This window comes from Rana temporaria, chromosome 4, assembly GCF_905171775.1.
Source record: "Rana temporaria chromosome 4, aRanTem1.1, whole genome shotgun sequence".
Lineage (NCBI taxonomy): Eukaryota > Metazoa > Chordata > Amphibia > Anura > Ranidae > Rana > Rana temporaria.
The window spans coordinates 405,428,281-405,437,754 of NC_053492.1; the positions used below are offsets into that span (position 1 = coordinate 405,428,281).

The 9,474-nt window shown below is 45.9% G+C and overlaps 1 protein-coding gene across 1 annotated transcript in view; it reads right to left on the bottom strand.

Annotated features, from left to right (window-relative positions):
- SPRED2 (sprouty related EVH1 domain containing 2) overlaps window positions 1-9,474 on the bottom strand; it is a 157,310-nt gene that overhangs the window by 40,960 nt on the left and 106,876 nt on the right. The window lies entirely within an intron of this gene.

Below are 9,474 nucleotides of genomic sequence, written 5' to 3' on the forward strand. Positions count from 1 at the left end.
CCAAATGCAGCCATGTCCCCCCCACATATGCAGCCCTGTCCACCCCACATATGCAGCCATGTCCACCCCACATATGCAGCCATGTCCCCCATAAATCCAGCCATGTCCCCCCTATATGCAGCCATGTCCCCCTATATCCAGCCATGTCCCCCATAAATCCAGCCATGTCCCCCCTATATGCAGCCATGTCCCCCCTATATCCAGCCATGTCCCCCCTATATCCAGCCATGTCCCCCCTATATCCAGCCATGTCCCCCCTATATGCAGCCATGTCCCCCCTATATGCAGCCATGTCCCCCCTATATGCAGCCATGTCCCCCCTATATGCAGCCATGTCCCCCCTATATGCAGCCATTCTCCCCCTATATCCAGCCATGTCCCCCCATACCTAGATGCGGCATGGTTAAACATCGTGCGGGGAATATCACAGCTTTCATTTGAATAGCTGTAGTGTTCCCGCTGCGCCGCGTATAGACACTTCCCCTTGCTCGGGATTGGACAGATCCATCCAATCTCGAGCAAGGGGGAGTGTCTATACGTGGCGTGGCGGGAAACACTACAGCTATTCAAATGAAAGCTGTGATATTCCCCGCACGATGTTTAACCATGCGGCGGCGGCGTTGTTGCGGTATGCGACGGGGTCGTCGGCGGCATTCGTTGCGGTGGCGGGGGGGGGGGGGGATTGGCCTTTAAGTATTCTATTTAGCCATCGGGGGTATTTGCGGGAGTACAAGTACTCCCGCAAATACTCGGTATCGGTCCCGATACTGGTATCGGTATTGGGACAACCCTAATATACAGTATACATATATTGTATATTCATCACATACACACATACACTTCAAAAGTAAACAGCCCGAAGGCAGAAAGTGTGAAGTCGTATTCCACCATAACGATCAGACCATAAAACTATTTCTGCACATTTTATTTTGTAACTTAAGCCGCCAAACTGGGAGTGGCAGAGCGCAGTTCCGTAGACTCGCATCGCACTTTAGAGGGATGGAAACTGCAAAGCCATCCAATTGATAGAAGGCGGCAGCCTGGGCTCCTTCCCCTCCCCGATCTCCTTCCATAAATCACTCTGGCAGGTAGCTGGGAAGCAGCTGCTAATGATAGCTTTACTCTGGAGCAGAGGAAGTCACCTTTTAACCCAGCCTGCTGTTGTTTGTCTTTTAAAACTGGGACAAAAGAACAGATGGGAACGGAATACCAACTGTTGAAAGGATCTGGTCAGCAATCCTGAAAAGACCCTCCAACACACACACACCTCTCCAATGAGCAGGCTGAAGGCAGCAGAATGAGCAGGCTGCTTCCCTAATGAATTATTGCTTAGCTATCCAGTTGTCTCTCACTATCACAAACCTTTCAAGTGCACTTGATATTCCTGCGGAGGAAGAGAGGGTGTTACATTTTGAAAAGGGAAGCGGATGACTCACTGATTCAACACCGCGGATAATATGCTCCTCCCTTGTATTGCCTTGACCTTGGTTGATCTGACCACTAAGATCATGTTCGCTAGTTTTACAATGATTCATCTACTGCAGTGGAGTGGAATGTGATGCTGCCTTAAGGGCAGAAGCATTTGCTTTTCTTTTTTTAATCCGGCTTCCAGATGAGTAAAAATGATTTTACTCTGACCTGATGTATCGCCGCTAAAGCTGTAGCTAAGGCTGCCAAGTGAGCCATATTAATGCTGTGAAAATACACAAAACGTTTGGTAATCCTGCGCCATCTATGAGCGACGTGTGTACAAACTGGGCGCCGCCACATTACAGCGCCCTAAGGGGTTCATTTACTAAAAATGGAGTGTAAACTCCGGTGCGGCTGTGCATGGTAACCAATCAGCTTCTAACTTCAGCTTCTTCAATTAAAGGGGGTTGTAAACCTTCGTGTTTTTTCACCTTAATGCATCCTATGCATTAGGGCCCTTTCACACAGGGCGGATCAGTAATGATCCGCCTCCGTGTGTCCGTAAGCTCAGCGGGGATCACTCCGTATATCCCCACTAAGCTGGCGGCTGACAGGGCGGTCCCCGCACACTGTCTTTTCTCCGCTCTCCCCTATGGGGGATTGGGGGATTGGATGAACACGGACCGTGTGTCCGTGTTCATCCAATCCGATCCGCAGACGGACGAAAAAATAGGACATTCTTCCGTCTGCAAAATCGAATCTTTGCGGAGGCGGGTGATTACGGGTGTCAGCAGATGTTTATCCGCTGACACCCACAATCACATAGGGGCCAATGTATGTCCCTTTTTCATCCGCAAACGGATGAAAAAGCACATACGGTTCGCACATCTGAAAGGGCCCTTAAGGTGAAAAACCACCTGGCAATCACCGGCCCCCAAGCCCCCCGTTTTACTCACCTGAGCCAGTTTACCTGCTCAGTGCATCCCCGGCGTCCTCTTCTCCACGGAGTCCTGGCATAGATTGGATAGATTGATCGCAGTGCAGCCATTGGCTGCGGTCAATCAAATCCAATGACGTGGGCACCGGGGCCGAGTCATACACTTGGTGTCTATGCCTCGGGAGCTCGCCCGCAAGGTAGCCCCCTCGGGAGGGCTCTTCTCCAAGGGGGCTATCTAATGCAGAAAGTAGCCACGAGAGCCGCAGGGGGCCCCCAGAAGAGGAGGATCGGGGCCCCTCTGCACAGGCTGCACAGTGGAGGTAAGTATGACATGTTTGTTATTTAAAAAAAAAAAAAAAAGGAACCTTTAGCGTCCCTTTAAACTTTGACAAAAAACTGGAAGCTGATTAGTTTCTATGCAGAGTTGCACCAGATTTTGACCTTTTCCAGGTTTAGTAAATCAACCCCTATGATCACAAACACGGACACAAACCGACTTAGTCTGGGCAGCTATTAAAAAGGTTGTAAAACCCTGGTGCAAAAAAAACAACCTATAAGACAAAGGCATAATGAGCTAGTATGCATTGCATACTAGCTCATTATAAAAAATACTTACCTTAGAACGAAGCCCTCCAGTGGCGCCGTCGCTGTAAGTAGCCAGAGCCACAATGACGTCACCCCTGCGCATGTGCCGGAAGCTGCTGTTTATGGCACAGACTCTGAAGGTCCGGTGTGGTAAGCTGAACGCATGCACTGGTGAGGTCAACGGCTGCATGCACTCTCAATATCTTCTAGACAGTGCACGTTTAGGAGAAGTACCTACAGGTAAGCCTTATTATATATAAATAAATATATATATATATATATATATATATATATATATATATATATATATATATATATATATATATATATATATAAAATAAGACTTTACTTCCTCTTTAACAAGATAAGGAAACAGTTTTAGGTCTCGTGCACACTGGACGTTTTTTGATGTTTTTACAGCAGCTGTTTTTGGTTGTAGACATTTTTTCCTATAGTCATTAAACTCTCCATCATGTTATCCTATGGCCCAGATTCTCAAAGGCGTTACGACGGCGCAACACCATTAGCGCCGTCGTAACACCTCATCTGGCCCCGGGTATCTATGCGACTGATTCTCAGAATCAGTTTCGCATAGGTACCCATTAGATCTGACAAGCGTAAGGCTGTTACGCTGTCAGATCTTAAAAGTAATTTTTTTTCCCGCCGCTAGGTGTCGCATCGTCGCTTTTCCCCGTTGTCTATGCAAATGAGGTAAGTACGGCGATTCCCGAACATACGCGAGGTCCACGCAGCGAATTAACGTCGTTTGCGTAGCGTACCCGACGCGTAGGGTTGCCCCTGCTAATTAGCAGGCGCAACCAATGCTAACTATGGCCGTCGTTCCCGCGTCGAATTGAATTAAAATTACGTCGTAAGACGTCCGTAAATGGCGCTGGACGCCATTTACGTATACATCTAGGCAAATGACGTCGGGGCGACGTCATTTAGCGCAATGCACGTCGGGTAATTTACCCGACGGAGCATGCGCAGTACGCTCGGCGCGGGAGCGCGCCTAATTTAAATGGTGCCCGCCCCATTTGAATTGGGCGGGCTTGCGCCGAGCAATCTAACGCTACACCGCCGCAAGTTTACAGGTAAGTGTTCTGAGAATCAGGATTTAAACCTGTAGACCTGCGGCGGTGTAACGTAGAGCTCATACATTACGCTGCCCAGGAGCAGCGCGGATGTATGAGAATCTGGGCCTATGTGTCCATTCACACATAGGCTGTTATCAGCAGTTTTGGGCAGGGGCATTTTTGAGCAATAAAAAAAAACCAAAACTAGTGGGTTCCGAGAGACATTTTCAGCTGTAAAAATGCTCTAACACTGATAAACTTTGACAAACACTCAAAAACGCGGCTCACCAGCATTTTTGATCCATTGAAAAAAAAATTATATATATATATATATATTTAAAAAACAAACGCTAAAGAACGACAATTAATGCTAAAAACCTCTATTGCAAAAAAGTTGAGAAACTGGCTGCAAAGCTACTGGCGTTTTTCTGCTGATAGTGGGTGCAATGCTTTACAGGTCCCCAACAAAAAATAAACTTCTTCTATTAATTTTTTTTTTGTAAAAGTAAACTTATCCTTTAAGATGCCATCAGATCTCGCATTTCCCAATTACTGAAGTAATTAAGGCATGGACTAAGCAGCAATAAAACAGGGATCCGCTCTAGTAGCGCAGTCCTGCATTAACCGTTTCCTTGGTGCAATACCTGAAAATTCCCATTTATCTCAATAGACTTTGATATTTTGATGCATGTGTGGTGAAATGAGGGGACCAGAACAGGCAGGTTCTGTGCTCTGGCACCTTACTGGGTCCTGCAAAGACAGAAATGAACCTTCAGATGACAGCGGTAACTTAATCAGATACTGGATTGCTCAGAGAGTGGGCGGGGATCTGCAGTAGAAATTCAGAATGACATGGAGAGAGAAGGAGAGAGAAGAATGTGGAGACATTTACAAGGCAGCACAATGGTGTAGTGGTTGGCACGTTCACCTAGCAGCAAAAATGGTTGTTGATTCTGCCTGGAGTTTGCATGTTCTCCCTGTGGCTGCGTGGGTTTCCTCCAGATACTCCAGTTTCCTCCCAGACTCTAAAGCAGGGGTCTCAAACTAATGGCCCTCCAGCTGTCGTGGAACTACAAGTCCCATCATGCCTCTGCCTGTGGGAGTCATGCTTGTAACTGTCAGCCTTGCAATGCCTCATGGGACTTGTAGTTCTACAACAGCTGGAGGGCCGCCAGCTCGAGACCCCTGCTCTAAAGACATGCTGGTAGGTTAATCGGATCCTGTCCAAATTGGCCCTAGTATGTACGAATGTGTGTTAGGGACGTTAGATTGTAAGCTCATTGAGGGCAGGGACTGATGTGAATGTATCTGTAAAGCGCTGCGTAAATTGACGGCGCTATAGAAGTACCTGAAATAAATAAATCTATAACTGTGTTAAGGAGTGTGAAGCTTTTATAGGGAAACATTGAATTTCACGTCATCCAACTTTGGTTCTCACAAGTTGGATCCTATGTTGCACCCGTGTGAATCGAGCCAAGAGCCTTGTACACACGTTCGGATTTTCCGGCGGGAATTGTGCGATGACAGCCTGCTGGCGGAAAATCCAACCGTTTGTACGCTCCATCGGACAATTGTTGTCGTACAAATTTTGGATGGCAGGCTTTAAAATTTTCCATGGACAGTGATCTGTTGTCGGATTTTCCGATCATGTGTACACAAGTCCGTCGGACAAAAGTCCAAAGTACAAACACACATGCTCGGAAGAAATGCTCATCAAACACAACATTAGCAGAAGGCGCCCAAAGGGCATTCAGATAAGAGAAATTTTCAGGGATGACAACATCTCTGTATACGCAACATCCAAGAGTTCTGAACTATTTTCTGCAATGAAATCAGGGCATTAAAAAGGTTCAAAACTGACTTTTTCGCAATCCACGGCTCAAACGTCAACATGAAAAAGATGAACGCAATTCCTACATTGCTTCTGCCCATGCCATGTAGTGTGCCCTTGCTATGTAGTAGTGTGCCCTTGCTATGTAGTAGTGTGCCCATGCTATGTAGTGTGCCCATGCTATGTAGTGTGCCCATGCTATGTAGTGTGCCCATGCTATGTAGTGTGCCCATGCTATGTAGTGTGCCCTTGCTATGTAGTGTGCCCATGCTATGTAGTGTGCCCATGCTATGTAGTGTGCCCATGCTATGTAGTGTGCCCATGCTATGTAGTGTGCCCATGCTATGTAGTGTGCCCATGCTATGTAGTGTGCCCATGCTATGTAGTGTGCCCTTGCTATGTAGTGTGCCCTTGCTATGTAGTGTGCCCATGCTATGTAGTGTGCCCATGCTATGTAGTGTGCCCTTGCTATGTAGTGTGCCCATGCTATGTAGTGTGCCCTTGCTATGTAGTGCGCCCTTGCTATGTAGTGCGCCCATGCTATGTAGTGCGCCCATGCTATGTAGTGCGCCCATGCTATGTAGTGTGCACATGCTATGTAGTGTGCACATGCCATGTAGTGTGCCCATGCTATGTAGTGTGCCCATGCTATGTAGTGTGCCCTTGCTATGTAGTGTGCCCTTGCTTCACATACTAAACCAGACTACACATGTTATCCACACTTGAAGAGCAAATATCCCCAAAGTGAACCTCACTGCATGAAACCAATTGGGTACTCCTTATACACAATACCTACAGTCAATGCAGCCAATCAGCCAAGGTTTTGCAAACAGAAACCAAATGTGTATTGGGATTCATGATCTAGAAATATCCTGTTGGCTAACACTCCAACTTTCGTTTTAAAGAAGAGCTAACAAACCACAAAAAGACACCTGAACTGAGAGTTACAATGGACAACATGCACGACTTATTTAATTAACCGTAGGCCTCATGCACACTGGACATTTTTTATAGCAGCTGTTTTTGGCAGTAGACGTTTTTTTCTATAGTCATTAAACTCTCCATCATGTTATCCTATGTGTCAATGCACACATAGGCTGTTAGCGGTTATGGGCAGTGGCGTTTTCAAGCAATAAAAAAAAAACAAAAAACTAGTGGGCTCTGAGAGACATTTTTCAGCTGTAAAAATCGCTCTAATGCCGCTAAACGCTCAAAAATGCTGCTCAGCAGTGTTTTTGGAAATATTTGATCCATTGAAAAAATTAAAATAAAAAAAACCGCCAACACGGAAAAAAGCCAAAAACCGCCAAAAACGCTGAAAAACTTTGAAAACTCACTGCAGAGCTACTGTCGTTTTTATAACGTTATTTTAAAGTCCAGTGTGCATGAGGCCTAATGGAAATCTGCATATGCAAAGAGAAGTATTTTATATGCTCAAATCAATTTTCAAAGTTAACTGTAAAACACAAATCTGTAGAATAATCGGCAAACATAAGACCATGGACGTACACTTAAAGAGAACCTGTCACCTTGCCTATTCAGAGCTTTCGGCTGGGTTCACATATACACAAATTGGATTTGGGGGTTTTCCTGCATCCCATTTGCATGACAGGCAGATGCGACTGTCTCTCAATGGAGACGGCTCACACAGGTCTGAGGTGGCCGCGGAGGGTCCGGTGCGTGTTTGGGTCCGGTTCAGGTGCAAATTCAGGCAAAATTCGGACCTGAACCGCACCTGAACCGGTGAACAGACACGCACCAGACCCCAGGCGCGAACCTGCATGCATATATGTGAACCCGGCCTTAATGGGACTCTGTCGCGTACAGGGTGACATGGTCTCTTACAGGGGCGGACTGACAACTCATGGGGGCCCCCAGGCAATAAATTATGGGGGGAAAAAAAGTATATATCAAGGGCGCTTCGGATATCAGGACCTAGCAAATAAAGTCTGTTTTGGAAGGGATAGACATATTTTTACACTTCAAGCTGCACTCAGAGAGACAAGATCAATAATATATGGGGCCACACAGTATACACACGCACACACACATACAGTATATGTACACAGTATACACACACAATATACAGACACAGTATACACACACAGTATACACACATAGTATACACAGACACAGAATATACATACACAGTATACACACATACAGTATATGTACACAGTATACACACACACACACACACACAATATACATACACAGTATACACACATACAGTATATGTACACAGTATACACACACAATATACAGACACAGTATACACACACAGTATACACACATAGTATACACAGACACAGAATATACATACACAGTATACACACATACAGTATATGTACACAGTATACACACACACACACACACACAATATACATACACAGTATACACACATACAGTATATGTACACAGTATACACACACAATATACAGACACAGTATACACACACAGTATACACACATAGTATACACAGACACAGAATATACATACACAGTATACACACATACAGTATATGTACACAGTATACACACACACACACACACACACAATATACATACACAGTATACACACATACAGTATATGTACACAGTATACACAGACACACAATATACATACACAGTATACACACACAGTATATGTACACAGTATACACAGACACACAATATACATACACAGTATACACACAGGGGTAGATTCAGGAAAGAATTACGCTGGCGTATCCATAGATACGCCGCGTAATTCCAAAGCTGCGCCGGCGTATCTACTTTCTGTATACTATATAGATACGCCGACATTAGCCTAAGATACGACTGGCATAAGTCTCTTACGCCGTCGTATCTTAGGGTGCATTCTTACGCTGGCCGCTAGGGGCGCTTCCGTTGTTGTCGGCATAGATTATGCAAATTAACTAGATACGCCGATTTACAAACGTACGTACGCCTGGCGCAATTTATTTACGTCGTTTACGTTAGGCTTTTTCGGCGTAAGGTTGTTCCTGCTATTAGGAGGTGCACGCAATGTTAAGTATGGACGTCGTTCCCGCGTCGAAATTTTATTTTTTTACGTCGTTTGCGTAAGTCGTTCGCAAATAGGGCTGGACGTAATATACGTTCACGTCGAAACCAATACGTCGTTGCGCCGTACTTGGAAGCAATGCACACTGGGATATGTACACGGACGAAAACGTCAATCACGTCGGGTCATCCATTATTTACATAAAACACGCCCCCCCTTCCACATTTGAATTACGCGGGCTTACGCCAGCCCCATTTACACTACGCCGCCACAACTTATGGAGCAAGTGCTTTGTGAATACAGCGCTTGCTCCTGTAAGTTACGGCGGCGTAGCGTAAATACGATACGCTTCGCCGCCGTATCAGTGCGCGCCCCTACCTGAATCTACCCCACAGACTACACATGCACACACACTGAAAAAGGTACTGGAGAAGCGGGGCAGCTATAATCTTTGGATTTTTAACGAAAAACTGATTTTTACATACGGTCCATGGTTTTACTGAGGCTGGCAACCCTGATTGGGCCCCCTAGTGGCATGGGGCCCTCGGGCAATGCCCGAATGGTCAGTCCACCCCGGGTCTCTTAACATCTGAGAACTCTTGGCCCAGATT